Genomic DNA, 26,334 nt, shown 5'->3' with positions numbered 1-26,334 from the left:
TATCTTTCCATGTAATTGGAAGCTCACAATCTGAGAGGAAAAATATGAAAGCAAATATGTACAAACAAAGATACAAGCAGATAAATTAGAGATAATCAATAAAGAAAATGCAATATATTAATTATGCAGGCTCAGGAAGGATGGAAAGCGAGATTTTAGCTGAGAATTGTAGGAAGTTAGAACAAGGGAAGTTAGTAGGCAGAGATGAGGAAGGAAAGTGTTCCAGTCATGAAAAGACGGCAAGTGAAAATGCCCAGTATTAGGAAATGAAACATCTGGTTTGAGCAGGGAAGCCCATGTCATTATGCTATACAGTAATTGGAAGGTGGCAGGAAGAGGGTAAGGAGTAAGAATACCAGAAAAGTAAGAAGGGGTCAAGCTATGGAGGACTCTGAAAGCCAAATAAAGGATTTTATATTTGATCCTAGAGATAGTAGGGAGACACTGTAGTTGATTGAATACGAGAGTAACATGGTGAAATTTGTACTTTAGGAAGATCAGTTTAATAACTGAATGAGTGATGGATGTATTGGAGTAGAAAGATACTTAAAGCAAGAAGACCAACTAACAGATTATTGCAATAGTCTAGGCATGAGGTGATAAAGGCCTGCCTAGGGATGTGGCACTATGAAAGGAGTAAAAGAGCCCTTTATGAGCTGGCTGCTTCTCATTGGAAAGGAAATAAGAATGACCACATCAGCATTGGAATATCAAAAACGGGTTTTGTTTTGGTTTTTTTTATATAAACTCTACAGGTGAGAAACAACTTAAAAATACCTCTTGCCTGAAATGCAAATATAATGAAACATATACATTAGGAGATTTCTATATTGGAAAAAGGTTTTTTACTTTTAACAGAGATGCTCCTCATAACTGCTCCTAAATGCATAGAGGGATTTGTTTGCAAAGTGCTGACTTCTTTTTTTTTTTTCTCAATAGTATTTTATTTTTCCAAATGCATATAAAAATAGTTTTCAATATTCATTTTTGTAAGACTTTGCATTCCAAATTTTTCTCCCTCCCTCTCTTACCTCTCACTTTCCCAAGACAACAAACAATCTGATATAGGTTAAATATATGCAATCTTTTAAAACATATTTCCTTGTTTGTCAGGTTATGCAAGAAAAATCATACTTAGGGGAAAAATGAGAAATAAAAAGCAAACAAGCAAACAACAACAAAAAAGTGAAAATTCTATGCTCTGATCCACATCCAGTCTCCATAGTTCTCCCTCTAGATGCAGATGCTATTTTCCATCCCAAGTCTAGTAGAATTGTCTCGAATTACTGCACTGCTCAGAAGAGCCACGTCCATCACAGTTGATCATCACATAATCTTGCTGTTACTACTAAACAGTGGTCTCCTGGTTCTGCTCAGAGTGATGACTTCTTGACGAGAAGGCAGACCAATTCCACAGGTATTGATTGAAGGCTTACAGTTAAAGAGGCAGGTTCATGGAGAGAGAACTGGCCTCTGCCTTTTGCTGGCCCTATGTCACTGAACAAATCCTTCCTCACGCGGGGCCTCAGTTTGCCCATTTGTAAAAGGAAGGGGTTTGCCCCAAATGCTCTCTAAGGTCACTTAGAAACAGTCAGATGGGGCTGTGGACAGGGCACAGACACTTATTAGTGTCACATAGACACTAGCTTTGTGAGTCATCATTTAACCACTGTTTGCCTCAGTTTCCTCATCTGTAAAATAAGGATAACCCAAATAGCTACCTCCTGAGAGTGTTTTGGGAATCAAATGAGCTAATATTTGCATAGCACTTTGCAGACTTTAAAGTATTTTATAAATGCTAGTTATTGGGGTTGCTGTTGTTCAATCATTTTAGTCAGACCCGATCCTTCTTGACCCCATTTGGGATTCTGTTGACAAATTGGAGTGGTTAGCCATTTCCTTCTTCAGTGGATCTATTTTGTCAAGCAATCAAAGGTTAATTGACTTGTCCAGAGTCATCTAGTTAAGAAGTATCTGAGACCAGATTTCTTCCTGACTCCAGGCCAGTGCTCTATCCACTGCACCACCTTCTCCCTCTTAGGATTAGGTATGTCTTCCATCTGTTCCCTTGGGGTTGTCAGTCAAGCCAACTCCAATACCAGGTCTTGGAAGTTCAAAGCTTATAGCCAGATACCACAAATGTCAGGGTCAGGGCCAGTGCCAGCTGGGCCAAAGCTAACATTAGGGGCAACTGCCAGATTAGGGGCAACTGTGACTGCATGACGACTGGCAACAGGCGCCCGGCCATGATGATGATCGGGGTCATGATATACCATTTATCTAGCACTCACTAGGGGCCAGGCACTGTATAAAGCACTTTACAATTATCTCATTTGAGCCTCACAATAACCCTGAGAGATGGATGCTATTATGATATCACCGATGAGAACAGTGAGCCAGGCAGAGAGACTAAGTGACTTACACAAGACCACACAGCCATTAAGTGTCTGAAACTGGATGAGAATTCAGGTCTTCCTGACCCTCTTCACATCATCTTCTAACTGCCCATGACTTTAAAAACTTGACCACAGGGAGAGAATTGCTGCTAACCCACCCTGAAAAACAGCAGCTCCAAAGCAGGAGAAACCCTTGTTTGCTTTATATCTGTTACTTGCTCTCTAGGGTTTACCAGGAACTGCCGTACACTGCACTTTTTTTATATCCCACAGTTAAAATTCTTAAAAGATTTATTCATTACTTTGGTTGGCAATGCAACAAAATGTACCTCCAGCACTCAGGTAATGGGATATGGTATTAGTCCAAGCAATTTGCTGAACATGGGGTTTTGCACACAAAAATATATTACAACATTCAGTGGTGTCACTCAGAAAGGCTCTAGCCCCAGTAACTACCTGGCAGTTAGAGGTATCCAGAAGTCTCCAAATTTCCCAGGGACAGACAGGGGAAAGCCCCTGCTGAAGCTTCATATTGAGTGCTGTTTTAAGGGCAAAAAGCACCAAGAGCCCAGAGATTCTAGATAAATAGACCTAATGCAGTAGCTCAGCCACTTAGCCCTAGAGACAGAGCTGTAACTAACCTGAGGGGCAAAGACTTTGTCTAAGGCACCAATATAGAGAATGGACTTGCTAGAGTGGGGATCATATCTCCCTCTGCCAGTCCAGAGAGTTCCCTGTGCCAGGTCAAAGCAAAGGACAGGTTTCCTCCTCTCCCAGTGTGACTATACCCAGTGGGGTTGTCCCCTGCTCACAGAATGTACTCCTTGGGGTCCACAGTTGTTTGTGAAAAAACAATCCCAAACAAACCTCCTTCTGGAGTCTAGAACAATGGCATCCAGGAAAAGCAGGAGTCAGAGGAGACTAGGGCTGCCCACACCCAAGCCGAGCTCCAAAGGGCAAAAAAGCTCACAAGCCAGAGGGAAGGAATGAGGCAGCATCTGAGCTTCTTTTATCCCCTGAAAGCCTATCATCCATCAGCAAGTTTTTCTTGAGTCTTCTATTATGATAGATACTGTGGGGGAATAGGAAAAATAAGGGAATCTCTGTCCTCAGGTAGGTTATGGCCTAGTTGGAGAGATAAGACTTACACATGGAAAAACAATTAGAAAAGAACTGGTCCAGTCATTTCAGTCGGGATGACTCTTTGTGACCCCATTTGGGACTTTCTTGGCAAAGACTCTGGAGTGGTTCGACATTTCCTTCTTCAGGCCATTTGACAGATAAGGAAACTGAGGCAAACAAGCTTAAGTGACTTGCCCAGAGTCACTCAGCTGGTGAGTGTCTGAGGATAGATTGGAATTCAGAAAGATGTGTTTTCCTAATTCCAGACTTGGCACTCTATCTACTGTGCTACCTAGAAAAGAAGACAAAATAGTTTATAGGAGTTAGTAATCAGTTCTGGGGTGTAGACTGTCTGTTGTGGGAAATTAGAGATCTGTGTTGGCTGCAATGATGTAGGAAAGCTTCCAAGTACTTAAACTGGGCCTCCAGATCTGAGCAGAATTTAAAGAGGTAAAGAATTGATGGCAGGATATTCCAGTCTGGTGGCTCAGGATAAATCCTGGATCTTTTCCCTATTGCAAAGTGCCAAAGAAACGTTTTGTCCATTACCCAGGCCCCTTACCAAGGTTCTTTTGTTAATCCTAGGGACGGAGGAGGGAGGGAGAGAGGAGGAAGGAAGGAAGGAAGGAAGGAAGGAAGGAAGGAAGGAAGGAAGGAAGGAAGGAAGGAAGGAAGGAAGGAAGGAAGGAAAGAAGGAAGGAAGAAAGGAAGGGAGGGAGGGAGAGGAAGAAAGAGATAGAGAGGGTGGAAGAAGGAAGGAAGGACTTGCCTAAGATCATACAACTACCAAAAACTATTTAAGGCTAGAGTTGAATTTAGTTCTTTCTTACTGTAGGTCCAGCACTCTATCCACTGTGCTATTTGGCTGTCTTTTAATCAGCCACCAATTAGTAAATGCTTTATATTTATATGTTTTGCAGTTTAAAAAACTCATCCACATTAAAAAGGTGGACCCTTACAGTAATGGCAAGGTAGATACGGTAAAATTTATAACCCCCATTTTTCAGATTACAAAAATAATAACTCATATTTAGATAAGGCTTTATGGTGGTTAAAGTACCTTCTTCACAACAACTCATTCAGTGTAGGCGGTGTGTTATTATATCAATTTTACAGATGTGGAAACTGAGGCACAGAAAAATTAAGTGGCTTGCCTAAGACTATATTTCTGGTAAATTAAAAACCTTCCACTGAACTCAGGTCCTCTAACTCTAAGTAGGCTTCTCTTTTTCCCTCTCTCCTCCACCCTCTCCTCACCCACATCCAAGCTGTTGTTTTTCTGATTTTACCTTTGCAACACTATTCCACTATCTCTCCTCTGCTATTGTCTCCACTCTAGTGCAGACCTTTATCACCTCACACTTGGATTATTGCATAGCCTGCTGGGGGGGCTCTGCCTTCCTCAAGTCTCCGTACTCCAAACCATTCTCCTTTTAACTACCAAAGAGAGTTTCCAAAAACATAAGTCCGATCATGTTGCTCCTCTCTTCAATAAACTCCAGTGCCTTCCTATTGCCTCCAAGAGCAAATACAAAATGCTCTTTTTGTCATTCCAAGCCTTTCATAAACTAATCTCACTTTCTAATCTAATCTTTCTAATCTCACACTTAATTCAATGCTACTCATCAATTCAATGGCACTAGCCTGACAAATCAGACATTCCCCCCCAAGCCTGAAATGTTCCCTCCTCATCTCCATCTACTGATTTCCCTGGCTTCCTCTAAATCCAATTGATCAATAAATTTTATAATGTGTCTACTATGTGCCAGGCACTAAAATCCTACCTTCTACCAGAAGTTTTTCCCAATCCCTCTTAATTCTAGTGCACCTCCTTTTTACTTTACTAGTTTATTTACTACTGTTACTTTCAATTTATCCCATATATATTTTTTTATTTGTTGTCTTCCCCTAGTAGACTGTGAGTTCCTTGATGATAGGGATGACCTTTGACTTTTCTTTGTATCAGCTGCACTTAGCATAGTACCTGGCACACAGCAGGTGCTTAATAAATGTTTATTGACCTTCTCCCACACCAAGCCATCTCTGAACTGAAGATTCTTTCCACAGATGAGAGCTAGAAGGAACTTCAAAGGCCAATTCCCTCAATTTAAGAAGAGGAAACTGAGACCCTCAGAAATTAAGGGATTTGTCCAAGATCACACAGAGAGTAAGGGAACCCAAGCCTTCTAATTGCAACCAGTGCTCTTTCAAGAAATGTGTACCTCCAAATAACTCCCTCCTTGTCCTCATCTTTGACCAAACAGATCACTTGTTGATAATGGGACTGAGCATGAGAAATGACAACAGGTCCTCTACATCTTTTGAATTGCTTTATCTCTAGAAAATCCTTTGGAAAATGAATATATTGTGTTATGGGAATGGTTGCCATGGTGTATCTAGGAACAGGCATTTCTGGGCTTTTATTAAAGAGAAAAAATTGCAAACACTGTGGGTGTAATCAGTATGTTCCTAGAAATTGTGGACAAATGAGAAACTGGTGTGCGTGTGTGTGAGTGTGCTTGTGTGTGAGAGGGGAAAAAAAAGGCAGAGACTGAGGGGGAGGAAGGATAGATGAAAGAGAAAGAGACAGAGAAAGGGGGAAAGGATAGAGGGAACAGAGAGACATAGAGATAGAGAGATAGAGAGAAAGACAGAAGGAGACAGAGAGACAGAGACTAGGGGAGAGACAGAGAGAGAAAAAGAGAGGGGGGGAGGAAGGAGAGAGGAGAGAGACAGAGAGACAGAGAAAGAAACAGAGAGAGAGAGAGAGAGAGAGAGAGAGAGAGAGAGAGAGAGAGAAAGAGAGAGAGAGAGAGAGAGAGAAAGGATAGAGGGAACAGAGAAACAGAAAGAGACAGAGAGAAAGAGGGAGACAGAGAAAGACAGAGACTGAGGGAGAGACAGAAAGAGAAGGAGACAGAGAGACAGAGAGGAAGAAAGATAGAGGGGAGACAGAGAGAAAAGAGACAGAGAGAGAGAGAAAGGAGTTTGGTGCACTACTGAAGGAGATGCCCAGCTTGAGAACAACCTGAATCAGTTGACCAACTGAAGAGATAGTGTGCTATGAGGGAGACAGCATGACATAAAGGAGAGTCCTGGAAAGTCCAGGTTCAACTCCCACTCTGCTACTAACTATGTGGCCTTAAAGAAATCACTTCACTTTTCTGGGCCTCATTTTCCCTTTCTGTAAAATGAAGGAATTAGACTACTGTTTTGCCTCTTCCTGCTCTAAGCTGTCATTCTATAATCTCATCATCTTAAAGGTCTCTTCCCTCTTTAAATCCTATGAGTTTTAGTTGTCTCTACAAGGTCCTTCATATGCTAAAAATTCTGCCCTACTGAGTGGGTAATACTTCAAATTCTATCTTCAAGTTTTCCTTTAACTTGAGGGAGTTTAGGGATCACTGAGAACAAAAGAAACCGACTCCAAAATTTGGTCTAGAGCAGGAACTTTTTTGGGGGGGAGGGGGGGATGGACTCCTTTGATAAACTGGTGAAACAATGTACCCCCTCTCAGAATCAAGATTTTAAATAATTGAAAGAAATGCTAAATTTCAGCTAGAGGTTAGTGCAAGTAAAGATGTATTTTTTTAATCATGCAATCTTATAGATTCCCTGATATTTATGCACAAGCCTTTTTGTACCCCAGGTTAAGAATGCCTGCTTTAGAATCCATCTACCCTCCCCACATTATTGTGGTAGAATCTGAATTCCCTGTGAATTTTCTTTCTTACTCAAAGAAAGATGGGATGAGATCAAAATGTGAAGATTCTTAAGTTACTTTCCTCCAAAAAAGAAAAAAACCAATTCAAACGCCTCTTTCTCCAGAAAGATTCTCTGATCTCCCCAGTAACCATGACAAGCTTTGTTTTCACCTTTCTCCACACCATACTTTTTATTTTAGTCAGATCTTACAAGTTTATCAGTATGGGATAGTTGTTGATGATATATGAACTTCCCCATCAATGAACATCAGTAGCTGCTCTGCAATTTTTAATCTTCATCTCTAATCTTTTAATTATAAATTTATGGAGAATTTTCTATTAGATTAGATGATTTGCTCAGGGCCACATAACCAGCATGGGACAGTTAGGTGGTATAGGGGATAGGGTTCTGACCTTGGAATCTAGAAGACCTTGAGTTTAAATTCTGTTGCAGATGCTTATATAGGTGGCTCTGAGCAAAGCACTTACCTCATCTTCAACTTCGTTGTCTGCAAAATGGGTTTATAAAATCACCTACCTTATAGGAATATTGTGAGGAACTAATGAGGTAACATAGATAAAGCACTTTGCAAACCTGAAATTGCCATTATTATTACATGTGCCAGAGACACAGGACTTGTACCCCCAGGTCTTCCTAACTTGGAGATCAGTTCTCAATCACACCATGCTACCTTTTTCTAATTTTCTAATGTACTTCTATACTGTTTTGTATAATAGTTATGTAGTAAATTACTTTATTATACTGTATGATACATGCGAACAAGGATTAAATATTTCCTAAACTTTGTTTATGACTATAGTCTAGCATAGTGCTTTATTTACAATAGGCATTTAATATTTGTTGATTTGGATATGTTGGATTGTATTGGAAGGCAAAAACTCGGAAGTTTTTGCTACTTGCTAATTTAGGGATGCACCAAAGAGTAACAGAAAATATTTCTGCTCGGCAAACATATGTTGAATGTCTATAAGTACAGAAGGCTCCACTAAGCATCGGTGGGGGAAGAAATAAAAAGATTAGTAAGACCTGCCTCTGCCCTCATGAAGCTTACATTCCAGTCTAAGGAGCAGAAACATCTAGAGCAGGGCTAGGAAATTACCAGTTGATCCATGAGGAATTGTGTAAGCCGTGAATAAGTCACTGGGAGATAATTGGTCCCATGTCCTCCTTTCCTACTTGCCAATTTAACTGTGTTCCAAGAACAAAGAGACAAGGATAATGGGAGACAGAGCCTTAGCAGTCCATGGGAACAGAGGGTAACCAGGGAAGGCGAAAGCCCATCAATTCCATCTCCCAAGTTCAGGAGCCAGCACTCTCTTCCCCCTCCCATTCCCTTCTTCTGATCTGATGGGATCAGGTTGTTGTTTCCAGTGATTCTGCCTCAGCCCCCGGGGAAGAGGAAAAGGGGAGGGAGGAGGATTGGAAATCCAGAATGAAAGAGCAACAACAGTCAGGACTGTATTGAAGGAGACTTCCTGCAATTGTCGTGAGCAGGATGCAGGAAGTAGATGGGGGTCGCTTGAAGGATAGAGGGGGCCCATTTTCTTTGGTCCAGAGACTCCCTTCCCAGAGGCCAGAGGCACCCTGGAGCAGGCAGGAAAGGCCCCTGAACCGATGACAAAACCAAGGAACAAATTGGTGGGTTCACAGCACTGAGCCAGGCATGCTATTCAGGTGTTCTTGAGAACCTGGCTTTGGAAAAACCAGATGGAATATTCGGATATTGTCTTGCCTTGGTGACTTAGACACATTCTCAGGATTCTGGAGAACAAAGGATTCAACTTTATGCCCAACCACTCCCACTAATAGATGTCTTCCTGTTTTCTAAGTCAATTTTTCCTTTAAAAAAGAGGTGGGGGTTCTAAGTCAAATTTTCCTATAAACAAAACAAAACAAAACAAGCCAGGGTCTGTACCACAACGAGAAAACCAAATGTACAAAGATGGCAGCTCTTAAATATGTCTCTGGCTGTGAGATGGAAAAAGGTAATCACCGGGTGCAACTGGTTTGCTCTTTCACACTGGACTTCATGAGGGTTAACAGTAAGCAAGGACTGGTCCTCAGCTTGTCAGGTTCAGCAACTGAATTCAATCAGCTCATCCCTGGGATTTGTTCATAGAAACTATAGATCATATATATAACAGATATACAGCTGGAAGGGACTTAGAAGGTACTAAGTCCAATGACCTCATTCTATGGATAAGAGAACTGGGAACCAGGGATTTGTCACAGGTCACAAAGGTAGTGAGTGACAGAGCCAAATTTGAGCTAAGGTCCTCTGACATCATCTAATTGCTGGCAAACTTTTTCTTGGGTTCTTTTTTATCTTCCATTTCAGCAACCTCCTCCCCTACTCCTAGTATCCCCACCCCCCAAAACACTTCAGTTCTGTACTCCAACTTTTCATCCTACTTTTGAAAAGACTTTACATCAGCTAGCTGCTAGTTGAAGGAAGGAAACAAGCATTTATTAAGTGCCTACTACATGCCTATCATTGTGCTAAGTATTTCACAACAACACTGGGAGGTAGATGCTATTATTATGCCCTGTTGGGGAAACGGAGGCATTCAGAAGTTAAAGGAGCTTAAACCTTTCTGGATCCTTTCACCAGCACCTCTCTCCCCATTCCCCAACCCCCCAAGTCATTAATCTGTAGAAACTTTGTATTTACCTACATGTAAACATGTTGTATTCCCCAGGTAGAACATAAGCTCCCTGAAGGTAATGGTAATGGATCTTGAGCCCGATAAGGAAAGGATATTGTGAAGGTGTTGTAGAAGAGTATGGAGTGATGAAGAAGGCAAGGGTTTGAATTTGCAGAGGAGAACCTGAGGAAATATCGATTGAGAATAATCAGGATTGGCACCTATTTCTGCCATTTATGAAAGGATGAAGGAGGAACAGGATTAAAGAGTAGGATCCTGAAGAGAACTTTAAAAGAAGTTATTTGACAAGACAAGTTAAGAAAAAGTAAATAAAATAAATTGCAAAGATCAATTGGTAAGCAAAACAAATTTATCAGTATTTAAGAGATGAATGCTGAATGGGAAGGAAGTATATGTGGTTGTAAAGTCATTAAAACAAAGGAAAGGAAATTGAGTATGGTTATCACTTTAAGTGATAAAAGACTGAATAAGGTATTTAGGAGTTGGGGTGTAAATACAAATAGTTTTGGGTTTTTTTTAAACAGTATGAGAATCTCAGTTAATATGAAGAATAAGGTAAATTGTGAAGTGACTTGTCCTGAAAATGAAATGTTTATTTTTCTGCTACAGATAAAGGGCTTGCTCTGTTTATGTCAAGCATATGCCAATCTCCTTTCTTGAAGTAGATGAAGAGATTCAAGGAATACCTGTCCATATTCCAAATTATCAGGGAAATTAAATAGCCTTTTAAAATAACAAAAATTGGATGTCAAGGAGGGAAAGAATTTGAGGTGACAAAATCTGATTGTGACTATTAAGAGGATGTTGAAGAGTAGAATGATGTCACACAGAGAAGAAAGGGAAGGAAAAAGACAACCACAAATGTGAATCTCAAAAAAACAAACTTGGGGTTCTTCCTGGTGAGAAGGGAGTTGGATCCTCAGAGAAAGAACATTGATATGCTGGGGAGCATCCAGAGGAAGATGAAGGGCTTTGAGTCCATGTTATAGGTGGATAAATGGAAAGAATGGGGGATATTTATTCCAGAGAAGTGAAGACTCATGAGAGACATGATAGTTGTTTTCAATATTTTAAGGACTTTTGCTTGGAGAACATTTCTATTTAGCCCCAGGAACAATGACCTAGCAGCTACAAGAGGCAACTTATTCTTGAGATCAAGAGAAAACGTTTAACAACTAGCTAACCAGACTGTTAAAACAGTGCTTTGCGCATAGTAGGTGTTTAATAAATGTGTGTTGAATTGGATTTCCTTACATTAATGGAGAGACCATTAGTCAGACCAGTGGAATCACTGATTCATTAAAGTGTAACAAGGGACAGTCAGTAACCCTAGTCTTTATGAGCTGGTACAGACTATTCAGCTGATGCAAAGCTTTCATATGGGCTTTGGAGCATGGGAGCAAGTTCTGTAATTGGTTCTGGCTGCTGTCTGATGAAGTGACTAAGTGGCCAATAGGGGACGTATTCTAAGATGCTGATGGAACAGCATCCCTTTCTATTCCTTTGACTGACTCCTTCCTTCCTGATGGTGTTCTTGGAAACAGAAAAGACCTCGGACCCTTGTCCTAAGACCAGGTTTTGGCCTCCTTTCTTACCCCTGCATTAGTTTTCTTTTTAAATTAAGGAGATTAGAGGCTACAAACTTGTGTGTTTCAAAAGCCTGGGAAAGCAAGCCACCAGGAGGTCTGAGTAGAGTCCAGGCTAGATTTTGTAGCCCATTGGGCCTAAAAAGCAATTTTGAGACCCAGTTAAATAGGAACTGCATTAAGTTAAAGCTGACTCTTCCTAGAGATAGAGATAATATCAGGATGCCCCCACAGATGTTGAAGTATAAAATGTGCACTTCTGTTCTTGCTAAAACATTATGTTAAATATCCCTTTTAAAATAACTTGATATTAACTAGTTAAATATAACTGGGGCATTAATAACCGACAGATAATGTGGCGGGAGGAGGAAAGGCAGGAACAATGCATTATACTAGAATAAGGGATTGAAGTGATAGCATTAGAGAAAAGATATCCTCATCCCTTGAACTTTGAAGGGGAGATGAAGCCAGTCTCATTCAAGGACAATGAGGACAAGGTTATCACTCTGAAAGCAGTGAAGTAATTTGAGTAAATTACAGCCATATTCTTTCTGCCTCTGGTATACATCTTTAGGAAAAATATAAACAATATAATTAATGATCAACTGTTTTTTCTATCTTGTATTCCTAATACTTTCAACATAAATGAGCAAAATCTATTTTAAACTGGACACAATTTTATTGTTAAAGTTCAACAATGAGAAAACGAGTTCCTACACTAGCAAATAGGAGCATGTTCCCCATTTCTGCCCACTCCTTTTATTTAAAATAAATGTTTTGTAGCTGTCCTTTTGTTATCTTTAAAACATCATTATTTTCCAGTGACTCATACACACAAAATGAAACCTTCCTTTGTAACAAAAAAGTAGAATTAAGGAAAACAAGTGAATACATTGGCCGTGTAGGACAATATATATTTTATTCTTTTTCTAAAATGATTTTTGTTTTTTTCCCAATTACATATGAAGATGATTTTAAACATTCAATTTTCAAATTTTTTTACGTTCCAAATTCTCTTCCTCTTCCCCCATCCATGATAAGTAGTTTCATATAGGTTATATATGTACAATAATGCAAAACTTTCCATATTAGTCATTATGAAAGAAGACACAGACCAAAATTTTTTTTAAATGAAAAATAGTATGCTTCAATCTGCATTCAGACTCCATCAATTCTTTCTCTGGAGTTGGATAGCATTTTTTATCATGAGTCCTTTGGAATTGTTTTGGAAAGAAAAAATGAAGAGATAGTTGAGAATAATTAAATCATTCACAGTTGGTCATTATCCAATATTGTTACTGTGTACAGTATCCTCCTGGTTCTGCTCATTTCACATTGCATTAGTTTCTATAAATTTTTCTAGGTTTTTCTGAAATCATCCTGCTTGTCTTTTCTTATGGTACTGTATCTGTAGTCTACTATATATTCTGTGTATGGAAAAGAGGAAGGGGGTTAGAAATGCTTTGCTGTTGGTTCCCTGAGGTTACTTTTGGTCACTGCATTCATCAGAATTCTGTTGTCTTCTAATGTTTTTATTTTTGTTTTTACGTTATTATGGCTATTTGGTGACTTGTTCTCCTTCATACTCTTCAGAAGTTAAGTCAAACCAAAAAAAATTTATTAAATTTAAACTACAAGACAGGCAATGATATAAAAGAAAGGCAAAAGACCAGTCTCTGATCTAAAAGAGCTTATGTGGGAAGAGACAACATGCAAATCATTGTGTGGAAATGAAACAAATGCAAGATAAAATGGAGTTAATTGTAGAAAAAAGAGGCACTAGGAATTAAGGAGTTTGAGAAAGGTGAGATTGTAGCTGGGATTTGAAAGAACCCAGAAAAGCCAAGAGGATGGAGAAAATTCCAGGCTGGGAGGACCGCCAGTGAAAATGCCCAGAATCTAGAAAGTGTCCTGGGGAAGGAACAGTAAGACCCCCAGTGTGTGCAGTGAAGAGTGTATGGTGTAGAAAGAAACATTGGAAATATTGGAGAACACCAAATTATAAAGGGCTCTGACTGCTAAAACAGGATTTTATATTTGACTCTGGAGGTTAAGAGAGAGCCACTAGAGCTTATTAAATGGTGGGTGATGTCATCAGCAAAATCAGTAATTTTTATATAGATCCCTTTAAGCTTTACAAAGTGCTCACTACAACACTCAAAGGTAGGTGCTTTTATCCCCATTTTACAGTTGAAGAAACTGAGGCAAATAGAAGATAAGTGATTTGCCCAGGATCACACAACTAGTAAGTGTGTCTAAGGCTGATTTTGAATTCAGGTCTTCCTGACTCCAGACGTGGCACTCCACCCATTGTGTCACCCAACTAGTAGAAAAGGTTATTATGTCCACTTGACAAATGAAGGAGTTGAGGTCTATAAGAAGAAAATTGATTGTCTTGGTTACACAACTAGTCAGTGATAGACTCAAAACAAGAAACTCAGTCTCCTGTGTCCCATCACTGGGCTCTTTCCACAACCTTCTGTGATGTTATCAGCTCCAAGACTTAGTTCTCATAGTCCTAGTAATAAATAGGAAAAAATAAAATGTATCTGTTAGTCTGGAATTATTTAGATAGTTAGACACTTGGGATAAGTGCCTGGATTAAATGACTTTTCATCCTAGTCTTAGGTGGTTCCGAGCTCAGTTGGATGAGACTGACAACTAAAATGAAGCCATCCTAGAGGACACTCATCCAATGATGGGCCCATCAGCTGAGGGGAGGGGATTGGGTACTACAATAGAAATGCCTTGCCCATAATTGGCACTCACTAAGTATTTAATAATTGATTTTTATTTTTGATATGAAGAAGGAATTAACTGATAGCTCATTTCTCATGACTGAAGCCAGAAAACCATTTTTAAAAGGGGTGGAAAGGGAGAGATACTCACAGTAAAGACCTAAATTAACCAGTGACAATATATGGAGCTGACTAAAGACAGACACAGACCTTCGAATACTGAAACACAAAAAGCGTGCTAGATGACTACCACCAGCACGGTGTATATTGGAATGTAACTGAACAGGGCATCAGCAGAATTGGCTTCAAGTTTTGACTCTGACACTTAGTAGGTGTGTGACCATGAGCCTCAGTCTCTTCATCTGCAAAATGGAAATCATACTGCACTCCTTACCTCACAGGGTTGTGATATGACCACCATAATGTACACAAAATCTTGGTGGAGTCCTACAATCATAGGGTTTAGAGCTGACAGGACCTTAGAGATCACTGAATCCAATTCCCTCATTTTCCAGAAGAGTAGCTAAAAATGCAGATGGGTTGTGTCAAAAGTTACACAAGCAATAAGTAAGAGAACCAGGATTTGAAATCTGGTATCCTACCTCCATCTCCAATGCTCTTTTTTTTTTTTTTTTTTTTTTAATAGCCTTTTATTTACAGGATATATACATGGGTAACTTTACAGCATTAACAATTGCCAAACCTCTTGTTCCATTTTCACCTCTTACCCCCCACCCCCCTTAAATGGCAGGATGACCAGTAGATGTTAAAATATTAAAATATAACTTAGATAAAAAATAAGTATACATACCAAACATTATTTTGCTGTACAAAAGAATCAGACTTGAATTATTGTACAATTAGCTTGTGAAGGAAATCAAAAAATGCAGGTTTAAAATAGGGATTGGGAATTCAATTAATGGTTTTAGTCATCTCCCGGTTCTTTTTCTGGGTATAGCTAGTTCAGTTCATTACTGCCCATTAGAAATGATTTGTTGATTCTTGCTGAGGATGGCCTGATCCATCAGAACTGGTCATCATCTAGTATTGTTGTTGAAGATATAAGATCTCCTGGTCCTGCTCATTTCACCAGCACGCGTGAAGTCTCTAGGCCTTTCTGAAATCATCCTGTTGGTCATTTCTTACAGAACAGTAATATTCCATAATTTCATCTCCAATGCTCTTTACTCAACATCATACTGAAATACTTTGCAAACCTGAAAATATATAAAAATTTAAGTGATCCAAGGTGGAGAAGTTTCTTCTTCCTCCTACCAAGGCAACTCAGTTGTGGCTTACATGGACAGGGTTCATGCCTTAGAATCTGACCTCTAAAGATTTTTTCTTGTACTCAGTATCCCAAGCCCTCACACCAAAATAGAATTCTAAAGATAATGTATAAAATGAAGCTTGTGAGTAGCTTTTGTCTAAAGTCTTCCCTTTTTCCCAAAAACAAAGGGAATTTTTTTTAATAAAAAGGAATCACCTTCCTGAAAATTTTAAAAATGAAACAAAAAAAGACTGGACCAAAAAGCAACAAAAGAATCAAGCCCTGGGAAATTTTTCCCGCCATTCCACTTGGAGCTGCCCTCAAAAAGGTTGGACTTCTGGAAAGGTGCTGGATTATGTATTTCTATTCAAGAAGAAATATAGCTGCAGAGAGCAGCTCCTGCTGCTGTTATCTGGACCTCTCAATGAATAGGAACTTCTTGAGTTCACAAGATACAGCCGCCAAAGCTGGGAACATCCATCTCAAGAATGCTATTAGATAACAAAATCCAACAGCAGGAGCCACAAAGAGAAATTCCATTTAAAATAACTGCTGATAGTATAAAATATTTGGAAATCTATCTGCCAAGAGAAAGTCAGGAACTATATGAGCAAAATTACAAAACACTTTCCACACAAATAAAATCAGATCTGACCAATTGGAAAAATATCAAGTGCTCCTGGATAGTCCGAACGAATATAATAAAGATGACAATACTCCCTAAACTAATCTATTTATTTAATGCTATACCAATCAAACTCCCAAGAAACTATTTTACTGACCTAGGAAAAAATAACAACAAAATTCATCTGGAAGAATAAAAGATCAAGAATTTCAAAGAAATAAATGAAGAGAAAAGAAAATGAAGGCAGTTTAGCTGTACCAGAACTATATTATAAAGTAGTAGTCATCAAAACCATTTGGTATTGACTAAGAAATAGAGAAGTTGATCAATGGAATAGATTAGGTTCACAGAACAACAATCTAGTATTTGGCAAACCCAAAGGTCCCAGCTTTTGGGATAAGAATGTACTATTTAACAAAAACTGCTGGGAAAATTGGAAACTAGTATGGCAGAAAGTAGGCATAGACCAACACCTAACACTGTATACCAAGATCAGGTCAAAATGGGTTCATGATCTAGACATAAAAAATGATATTATAAATAAATTAAAAGAACATAAGATAGTTTAGCTCTCAGATTTGTGAGGCAGGAAGGAATTTGTTACCAAAGAAGAATTAGAGATCATTATAGAGAAGAATATAGAGATCATCACAAAATAGATAATTTTGATTATATTAAGTTAAAAAGTTTTTGTACAAACAAAACTAATACAGACAAGATTAGAAGGGAAGCAATAAACTGCGAAAACATTTTTACATCCAAAGGATCTGATAAAGGCCTCATTTCTAAAATATAGAGAGAATTGACTCAAATTTATAAAAATTCAAGCCATTCTCCAATTGATAAATGTTTAAAGGATATGAGTAGACAATTTTCAGATGAAGAAATTGAAACTATTTGTAGCCACATGAAAAGGTGCTCCAAATCACTATTAATCAGAGAAATGCAAATTAAGACAACTCTGAGATTCCCTTCACCTGTGATTTAAGATGACAGGAAAAGATAATGACCAATGTTGGAGGGGATGTGGGAAAACTGGACACTGATACATTGTTGGTAGAACTGTGAACGGATCCAACCATTCTGGAGAGCGATTTGGAACTATGCTCAAAAAGTTATCAAACTGTGCATACCTTTTGATCCAGCAGTGTTACTACTGGGTTCATATCCCAAAGAGATCATAAAGAAGGGAAAGGGACCTGTATGTGCCAAAATGTTTGTGGCAGCCCTTTTTGTAGTGGCCAGAAACTGAAACTGAGTGGATGCCCATCAATTGGAGAATGGCTGAATAAGTTATAGTATATGAATGTTATGGAATAGTATTGATCTGTAAGAAATGACCAGAAGAATGATTTCAGAAAGGCCTGAAGAGACTTTTGCATGAACTGATGCTGAGTGAAATGAGCAGAACCAGGAAATCACTATACATGGCAACAACAAGACTCTACAATGATAGTTCTGACGAACATGGCTCTCTTCAACATTAAGATGATTCAAACCAGTTCTACTTGTTCAGTGATGAAGAAAGCCATCTACACCCAGAGAGAGAACCATGGGAACAGAATGGACCACAACATAGTATCCTCACTTTCTCTGTTGTTATTTGCTTGCATTTTGTTTTCTTTCTCAGTTTTTCTTTTTCTTCCTTCTTGATCTGATTTTTCTTGTGCAGCAAGATAACTATAAATATGTATACATATATTGAATTTAACATGTATTTTAACATATTTAACATGTATTAGACTACCTGCCAACTAGGGGAGGGGGTGGGGGAAGGAGGAGAAAATTTGGAACAAAAGGTTTTGCAAGAGTCAATGTTGGAAATTTTACCCATGCATATGTTTTGTAAATAAAAAACTTTAATAAAAAAATAATTATTTTTTTAAAAAAAGAATATTATTAGATAACCTTTGGTTAGTCTCAGGCAAGCATATGTACTCACTGCTGTGTATTTGTGTGTGTGTGTGTGTGTGTGTGTGTGTGTGTGTAGCTACAGCTAGGAAGAAGAAGAAAAATCCCATTTCCACCCCCCCACACACACCCTAGCTGGAGTTCCAGGGAGAACTGTCCAGATTTATGCCATACATTCAAAAGGAGGCAAGAGAGAATGAAATCAGGAGTTGTTTTTCTTTTAAGTCTACTGGTGGGTGAATCTTTCAGCTCAATTATCTTAAACACAGCCACCAATAACTGGGATTTTGGGGACCAACCCGGGCCCACAGGTCATTCATATACTTTAGCAAAGAGTCCATGAGAAGGGGTCAAAGCACAAGCCCAGCCTCACAGATGCTCAATGCGATACCCACAGATAAGGTCCGGCTCGGAGTGGGGCTCGAGGAATTACTCTCCATTATAAGAGTTTTGTTATTGCTGTTGTTCTTCAGTCATTTCAGCTCATGAGCCCTGTGGAATTTACGTAACAAAGATTCTAGAGGGGCTTGCCATTTCCTTCTCCAGTGCATTTTACAGATGAGACAAACGGGGTGAAGTGGCTTGCTCAGTCACACAGCTAATAAGTGTCGGAACTCGGGTGTTCCTGATGCCAGACCCGGCATTCTGTCCACTGTGCTACCTCGCTGCCCTATCACATAAGCTATGATCATTCTTATCTAACAACTCTTTATCTATCAATGGCTCATAATTGATCGGAGCCTTCCTCCTTCACTCGAGTTCTCTGAACATCTGACGTTCAGTTCTGGTTTCCTTATCTATGCCCTGAGACTGGCTCACTTTGGCAAAATTCCCAGAGTCCTTAAAATCTGCTGCCAATGTCAAGATCAGCCCATGTAAAAAGTGAGCTGCCCTTTTTGGTGTGAGTCTGACGCCATCTAATCGGGCCCTCGATGCTCCATCCTGAGGCTGGGCTGTGTGCCTCCGGAACGGGAGCCCTTTGTAGTCTGATAACTAAGACAAAGGAACTGAAAATCATCTCCTCTGCTTTCAAAGGGCCAAGCAGCTTTCTTTCTTCTGAAGAGTCTCATTACAATGCCAGTGGGCAGAGAGTCAGGAATTTTCTATTAAATGTAAAAAGCCCAGACAAGGCAAACAATCTGGAAATAGTGGCCCCTTCATGAGAATGCCCCCACTAAAACAAAGGCAGCACCTGACTTTCAAATGGCTCAGGGTGTTAAGAAAAAAGAAAAAAGGCAGCCCATTTAAACTCTGAACAAGAATTATGGATAAGTGTAGTAAAATACTCCTTTCTTAATCAAAAGACTTCAGGGGCACCCCATTAGCTCCAGGATCAAATAAAAACTCTTCTGTTTGGCATTTATAAAGTCCTTCACAACCTGGCCCCAACACACCTTTCCAGCCTTATTATATTATACTTTCTCCGCACACTCTGGGGTCCAGGCAAAGTGACTTTCTTACTGTTTCTCATATGTGATGTTCCATTTTCAGTCTCCATATCATTGTACTCACTAACCCCGATGCCTGGAATTCAATCTCGCTTGCCTGATTTTAAATACTGAATCTTAATATCTCTTTGTTGTTGGGCAAGAAACTTCAGCACCCTGGGTCTTGGTTTCCACATTTGTAAAATGAAAGGGTTGGGCCAAATGATATCAGTTTCCTTTCAAGCCTATTATCCACCTACATTTTCTGATTTGAACTTTGCCACAAATCTATGAGGCAAACAGAGCCTCACATCTGGTTTAACCATTTGACTAATATGAGGAACAGAAAAGTTAAGTGAAGTCACACAATTAGATAATAACAAAACTGGAATTAAAATTCAAGTATCCTGGAATGCAGACCAGATTCATTCCACACTGGAGAGAGAGAAATCAGGATTAGAAAATAAAGATGGGGAAGTAGACCATATTGAGGTGGTCAATTGGTGATTGTTCTTCACTTGCAGAAGAACAAAATGATATCACTATGCTGGAGTGGGTCCAACTCTGACCGACCTGACCACAAGGAGCTCAGAAAATTATCACAGGTCAGGCACAAATATGAGTCTGGGGTAGAGGAACATCAGAAGATAGACTTATGAAAGATCTTCCAAGTGAAGAATCTAGAGGAACAGATCCCTTAGGGGTTTAGGCTGCTCAGAAGAAAGTAGTTTTCACTGAAAAATAAATTGAAACTTTTACTTGTACTCAGGTAAGGAAGGACCAAGGAATAAGCAAGCTAGAAGGGTTAAAACTAAAGAAGCCAATTTTATATAGTCAGCAAGCTAGATTCAGTGACTGAGCAGAACACCTATAATTTATCAAACTGGGTATGGCTTATATCCCTGAAATTCTCCATATTTTAGTAAAGTAGATTTTCTACTCTCAACAGCTGGGTGCACATGTAATACACTGATGACCCATTTCAAAGCAGTATGGGGATAAATCCCAAGACTGCAGTCTAAAGAGGTGAATCCTTCTCTGGAGTAGGAGGGATCACCAGTGAAGTAAAGGCGTCTTTTCTTTGGGGGATCCCTGGATAGTTTCACCAACATAAACCATGGCAATGTGCCGGTTAACAAGATTGGTTTCAGTTTTCCTTTTTAGTGGGAAAGAAGTTGAAAGAACTTGGTATCAGATTGAAACAGGTTGTACACAGAAAGAAATCCAGCTGTTTGCACTTCACAGACAGAGCAGGAGCCCTCTGTGAGCCAAGGAGCCTTTCTACACAGAGAAGGTCACTGCCTCTCCCCCCTCAAACTGCACCAGCCCCCCAGGTCAGTGCTGTAAACATCAGCCCATCAAGATAAGAAGGAGAAGGCAGATGATATTAATTACCTGGTCTTTTAAGTCCTCCACAGCTTCACATCTGGTTTAATCTCAGTAACATTCATCTCAGGCCAATAAAAGCAAAGTAAAATAAAGAAAGGACTAGTCAGTGGTCTGGGTGATGACTGGGCTGCTGATGGTCCAGAGGGGATTCCCTTCCCACACCCACATACTCAAATTCAGAGAAGCTGGCGGGCAGAGCCCAGAAGTCATCTGCTTGGGTTCTGGTGAGGGCATAAGGGTGCAGCGACCCCTGCACCTTAAAATTCACCTTCCATGGGGCCCTTGGTAGTAGATGGTAGAAACTAGGGGAGTTCTAGGAATGGGGACTGATTTCATAGGAAACAGGAAGAAGATAGACCCTGGGATCATAAATTTGGAGCTAAAAGGGATATTAAAGGCTAATGAGTCCAATCCCCTTCATCTTATGTATGAGGAAACAGACTTGGAAAAATTAAGGGATTTCGTCAGAGTTCAACAGTGAGTAAATGTCTGAGGATTCCAAATCCAGCATTCTACCAATTATCTCACCTTGCTGCTTGAAGGGCAGCCCTACAGAATGGAAGGGAAGAAAAAGTAGATGTTATAGGACCCAAGCCCTAAAGCGAGAAGGGACCTCATAGGATATCTAATCCAATCATCTCATTTTACAACGGAGAAAACTGAAATTTTCTCAAGATGGCTTGCCCATGTCAGATAGGTACTGAATGGTAAAGTTGGGATTTGAACTCAGGTCCCATGACTCTTTCCCTTTTACCATGTTGCCTTGCAAGATATTTCTATAGCAGCCAACACAAAATGCATCCACAATAAATTGTGATTTCTTAAATGTGGAAAGCCTTAGAGGACGTGGTATTTACTCTCCTTACTAGCCGGGGGTGGTTATTTATCACCTAAATATTTACCATGCTGAATTTGAAGTCATAATATCCATGCCAAAATGGAACTTAAAGATTATCTAGGCTAACCTGCTCATTAAGAGACAGGAACTGAAGCTCAGGAAAAGAGAGTGACATGCCAGAGGTCACTGAAAAGCGTTAATGAGAGACCCAGTCTTCTGTTTCCAGTGCAGTGTTCTTTCATTGACCTAGCCAATGTGGAAACTACCCAGGAATGTGGCCTTCTGAGGCATCAGGAGGGACCGGGCACTCTAACAGGGCCATCTCATTGGTTATTAGTCTTTGTCCCCCAAAAAAGGAGATAGGGTTAGGAAAGCAGCCATATAATCCAGAGATTCCCATGGGTAAAACCCTCACCCAAGATCAGCCATAAGAAGCAGAATAGACAGCATTCTTCAGGATAGGATTTGAGAGGTTCTAACAATCTCCCCATTGAGTCCATAAATGTATCTCCCATCAGTTCATCACATTGCCTGAAATTTCACCATGAAAACAAAATCACTCATTTCATTGTTCTGGACTCTAAATGTTTCCTGGTAAAAGGCAAAACGTCTGAGGTAGAAACCCTGGTTAAACCATCATAGGCTAATACAATAGGAGACAGTAATTAATTCATTGATAGCCCCCTGATTGGGACAAAGGACAAATGTTTGGGTGGGAAGTGATGGAGATGCCAGGCAGAAAGTCTAAATGGAGAAATGAAGGAAATAAGAAAGAGTTAAAGGCAAATTTCCTAAAATTCCACAGTTTTGCTCCAAATCAGCCAAATGACAGAGCCGGTGACCTCAAAAACAGATTCTAAATCATCATTTGACTCTAATCTTAGCACCATGAAATAAAAGTCATTTTTCTACTCCAGCCACAAGAGAGACATATTGGTGGAAATTGAGAGGGAAGTGGGATTTAGGCATCAGTATAGGAAAAGAAACAGGTCCATCGCATTTGGTATGACTTCCAAGCCTTCCCCTAATCTGTTGAGCTGAGACTTGAGTGTGATATAGCATGCTGGACCCAGGCTTAGGAAGATCAAAGTTCAAATCCCATCTTTTATATTTTATATTTTATAGTTATTTGTTTATAGTTTCTATATATAGTTACTAGTTGTTTGAGCATGGCCACTCACTTAACCTCCCTGAGCCTCAGTTCTTCATCATTATCTATAAAATGGAGATAATAATAATAATAAGAAGAAGAATACCTATTCTCCTCACAAGTGGCCATGTTACCAGAGTACTGGCTTTGGAGTCTCCAAGACCTGGATTTGAGACGTACCTCTAATACATACTGGTGATATGACCATTTACTGGTCACTCTCCAAAATGATGGTTGAGCTTTATCAATGAAAAAAATGCAATTCAGAACCAAACACAAAACAAAACAAACCCATTTCAACAGGATTTGTAATTTAAGTGAGAAAAAATTTGGATCAAATACTTACAAACCTTCTATATAAATGTCAATTATGAATGAATGAACGAATAGGGAGAAATCACTTATTAAATACTTATTATGTTCCAGGCACATAGTATATAAATACAAAAAGCAAGACAGCTCCTGCCATCAATGAATCTATATTCTATATAACATATATAGCTTTTATTATCATTATTATGATGTCCCTCTAGCCCCATCCCCCATCCTGGTACTGGGGTACCAGCTTTCTCTATATATTTCCATTTTCCATCTCTATTATATATATATATATATATATATATTATATATTTCATTTGGAAGCTCAGGATGGAATTATAGGGTTTTGAGTTAGAAGGGTCTTAGAGATCATTAGTCCAATCCCCACAATTTACAAATGAGAAAACTGAAACCCAGGGAATTTGTCCAAGGTTATACAATTAGTAAACAACAAAACCAGGATTTGAATCCAGGATTTGCATACCAAAGCCAAAGGTCTTACCATGACACTATAGCTTTCAATACTATTTGTCACAGAAAATTCTTTGAAGGTTGTTATGTGGGATTATTAAGGCAAACACGAAAACCCAAAGGCCACAATTACTGATGTATTTTAGCAAATTCTAACAAATTAAAAATATATGTGCAAGAAATTCAATTGAGAGTCGGGTCCAAGATTTCATGAAAGAGAGAGTGGGCCCCAAAGTTAAAGCGGCAGATTAATATTTAAGGAATATGTTTCTCTCTCCGGGACGCTGTTCACACAAGCTGGACTCCTCATGTTTATAATGATAGATGCAGGTTCGCCCTTTATCTACAGCAAATCAACCAGTCAAAGCCAGCAGCACATCTGTAGTATGTCTTTAAATGGCTCGACAGCAAATGTCAAAACTATTTGATCTGGTTTTAGAAAATCACCTTTCAAGATGCCGGAAGATATTTTACACTTTGAAAAGAGATTAAAAACTTTTCAGTTGAATTAGAAAACGAGTATGGTCACATTGAGATTCCCTAGGAAACAGGAGGCTGACCCTAGCGGGCCAGGAACACAGAAGATCTGAAGCCAGCGGCTTCCCATTTAAATGTATCTGAAGGGCTGATTCCTGACCCCGTCTTCCCCCACTGCCCCATGCCGTGCAAGACCGCTAGCTACTGTGCATTGCTGACACACTCTCTCCCAGAGGACCCCAGCCAAGGATGGGCCCGGTTTGAGGATGGGGAGGAGACAGCTGTGATGATGCTCCTGCTCTCATATGCTCGTACTATTTGGAGCTGGAAAGGTCATTCAAAACCATTCATCTCTCTCATTTTACAGAATAAGAAAGCAAACCACAAAGGTTAAGTGAGTTTTCCAAGTCCACACAGGTAGTAAGGGGCAGAGCTGAATTTGAACTCAGGTGCTTTGACTTGGAATTCTGTGGGGTTTGTAGTTCTCCTGTGACCCTGGGCAAAAGATTTCAGGTACATTGGCAATAAAAACAGAAAAATATGTAGAAAGACAGGAGAAGGAATCACCCTGGATGAGGAGGCACAAATAGGTGATAACCTGCATTAGGGGAGAGAAGGTCCACAGCATAAAGATCATAGATCTCTCAAAATGGTGACATGCAAGGAAAGTTGGCCTTATTCTTCTAGACAATTATTTTAAAATGTCAACTGGCCCCTTCCTTTTCATTCCCATTGCTTTCACTGTAGTTCAGCTCTCTTTGATTCTCACTTAGACCGGTATATTTTCATAGACACAGAATTTAGAGCTAAAAGGATTTTTAGAGATCATCTGCTCCCATCTCTTTTTTTCAAGGAGGAAACTGAGGCTCACAAAGGAGAACTGACTGGCTCAACAGAGAGTACATAAAAAAACCAGAAATTTAAAATGGATAAATCAGGGCAGCTAGATGGTGCAGTGGATAGAGCACCAGCCCTGGAATCAAGTTGGAATCTTAGTTCAAACTAGCTTATTTACTAGCTCATATATTTATTAGCTATGTGATCCTAAGCAAGGCACTTAACTTCTGCTGCCTCAGTTATTGCAAATGTAAAATGGTACTTACCTTGCAGGATTCTTGTGCAAATCAAATGAGAGAATATCTCTAAAGGCATTTATTACAGAGCCAGGCATTAAATAAATGCTTGTTCCCTTCCCCTCGTGCTTCCCTTCTCAAATCCTGGTCTCTTCAATAAAGCTTTGTTGTACTTTCTTGGTGCTTGCTCAGTTGTAACTCTGTTCAGTTACGTACCCTCTCTAACTGACATGGATATCCCAAAATTCAGGGCACCAGATGCTATGTCATAATATCTATGTCTCCAAATTTCATATTCTCACACCTCTAGCAGTAAAGCATTTTAAAGTATGTACCCTAATATGTGCATGTTTATTTATAAATCATATATATGCACTCCTGTCCTAATCATTATATACTTTTAAAATATGCAAAATAGAAATTAAAAGAAAAGAGATAGAGATGAAATGATATTTGATTCTAGAGTCATTAGCATTGGGGTTGGAGTAGGTCATTATGCTGACATAGTTAGATCTAAGCTTTAATAAAGTCTCTTTGGGATCATAAAAGAGGGAAAGGAACCCACATGTGTTGTGGGCAGCCCTCTTTGTAGTGGCAAGGAACTGGAAATTGAATGGATGCCCATCAGTTGGAGAATGGAGGAACAAGTTATGGTATAGGAATGTTATGGGATTTTTCTATAAGAAATGATCAGGAAGATGATTTTAGAGAGGTCTGGGGAGACTTACATGAACTGATGCTAAGTGAAATGAGTAGAACCAGGAGATTATACACGCCAACAACAAAATTATACAATGATCAATTCTAATGAACGTGGCGCTCTTCAACAATGAGATGATTGATGCCAGTTCCAATGATTTTGTAATGAAGAGAGCCATCTACATCCGGAGAGAGGACTGTGGGAACTGAGTGTGGCTCACACATAGCATTTTCACTGTTTTTTGCTGTCGTTGCATTTTATTTTCTTTCTCATTTTTTTCTTTTTTTACTTGCCATTTAGGGGAGGGATTAGAGGAAAGGGGAGGAAATTTGGGACACAAGGTTTTACAAAGGTCAATGTTGAAAATTTATCCATGCATATGTTTTGAAAATAAAAGGCTTTAATAAAAAAGAAAGAAACCTTCCTTGGCAGCTTTATGGAGAATTGATTG

Source organism: Sarcophilus harrisii, chromosome 2, assembly GCF_902635505.1.
Source record: "Sarcophilus harrisii chromosome 2, mSarHar1.11, whole genome shotgun sequence".
NCBI classification, from domain to species: domain Eukaryota; kingdom Metazoa; phylum Chordata; class Mammalia; order Dasyuromorphia; family Dasyuridae; genus Sarcophilus; species Sarcophilus harrisii.
This window is presented reverse-complemented; position numbering follows the sequence as displayed.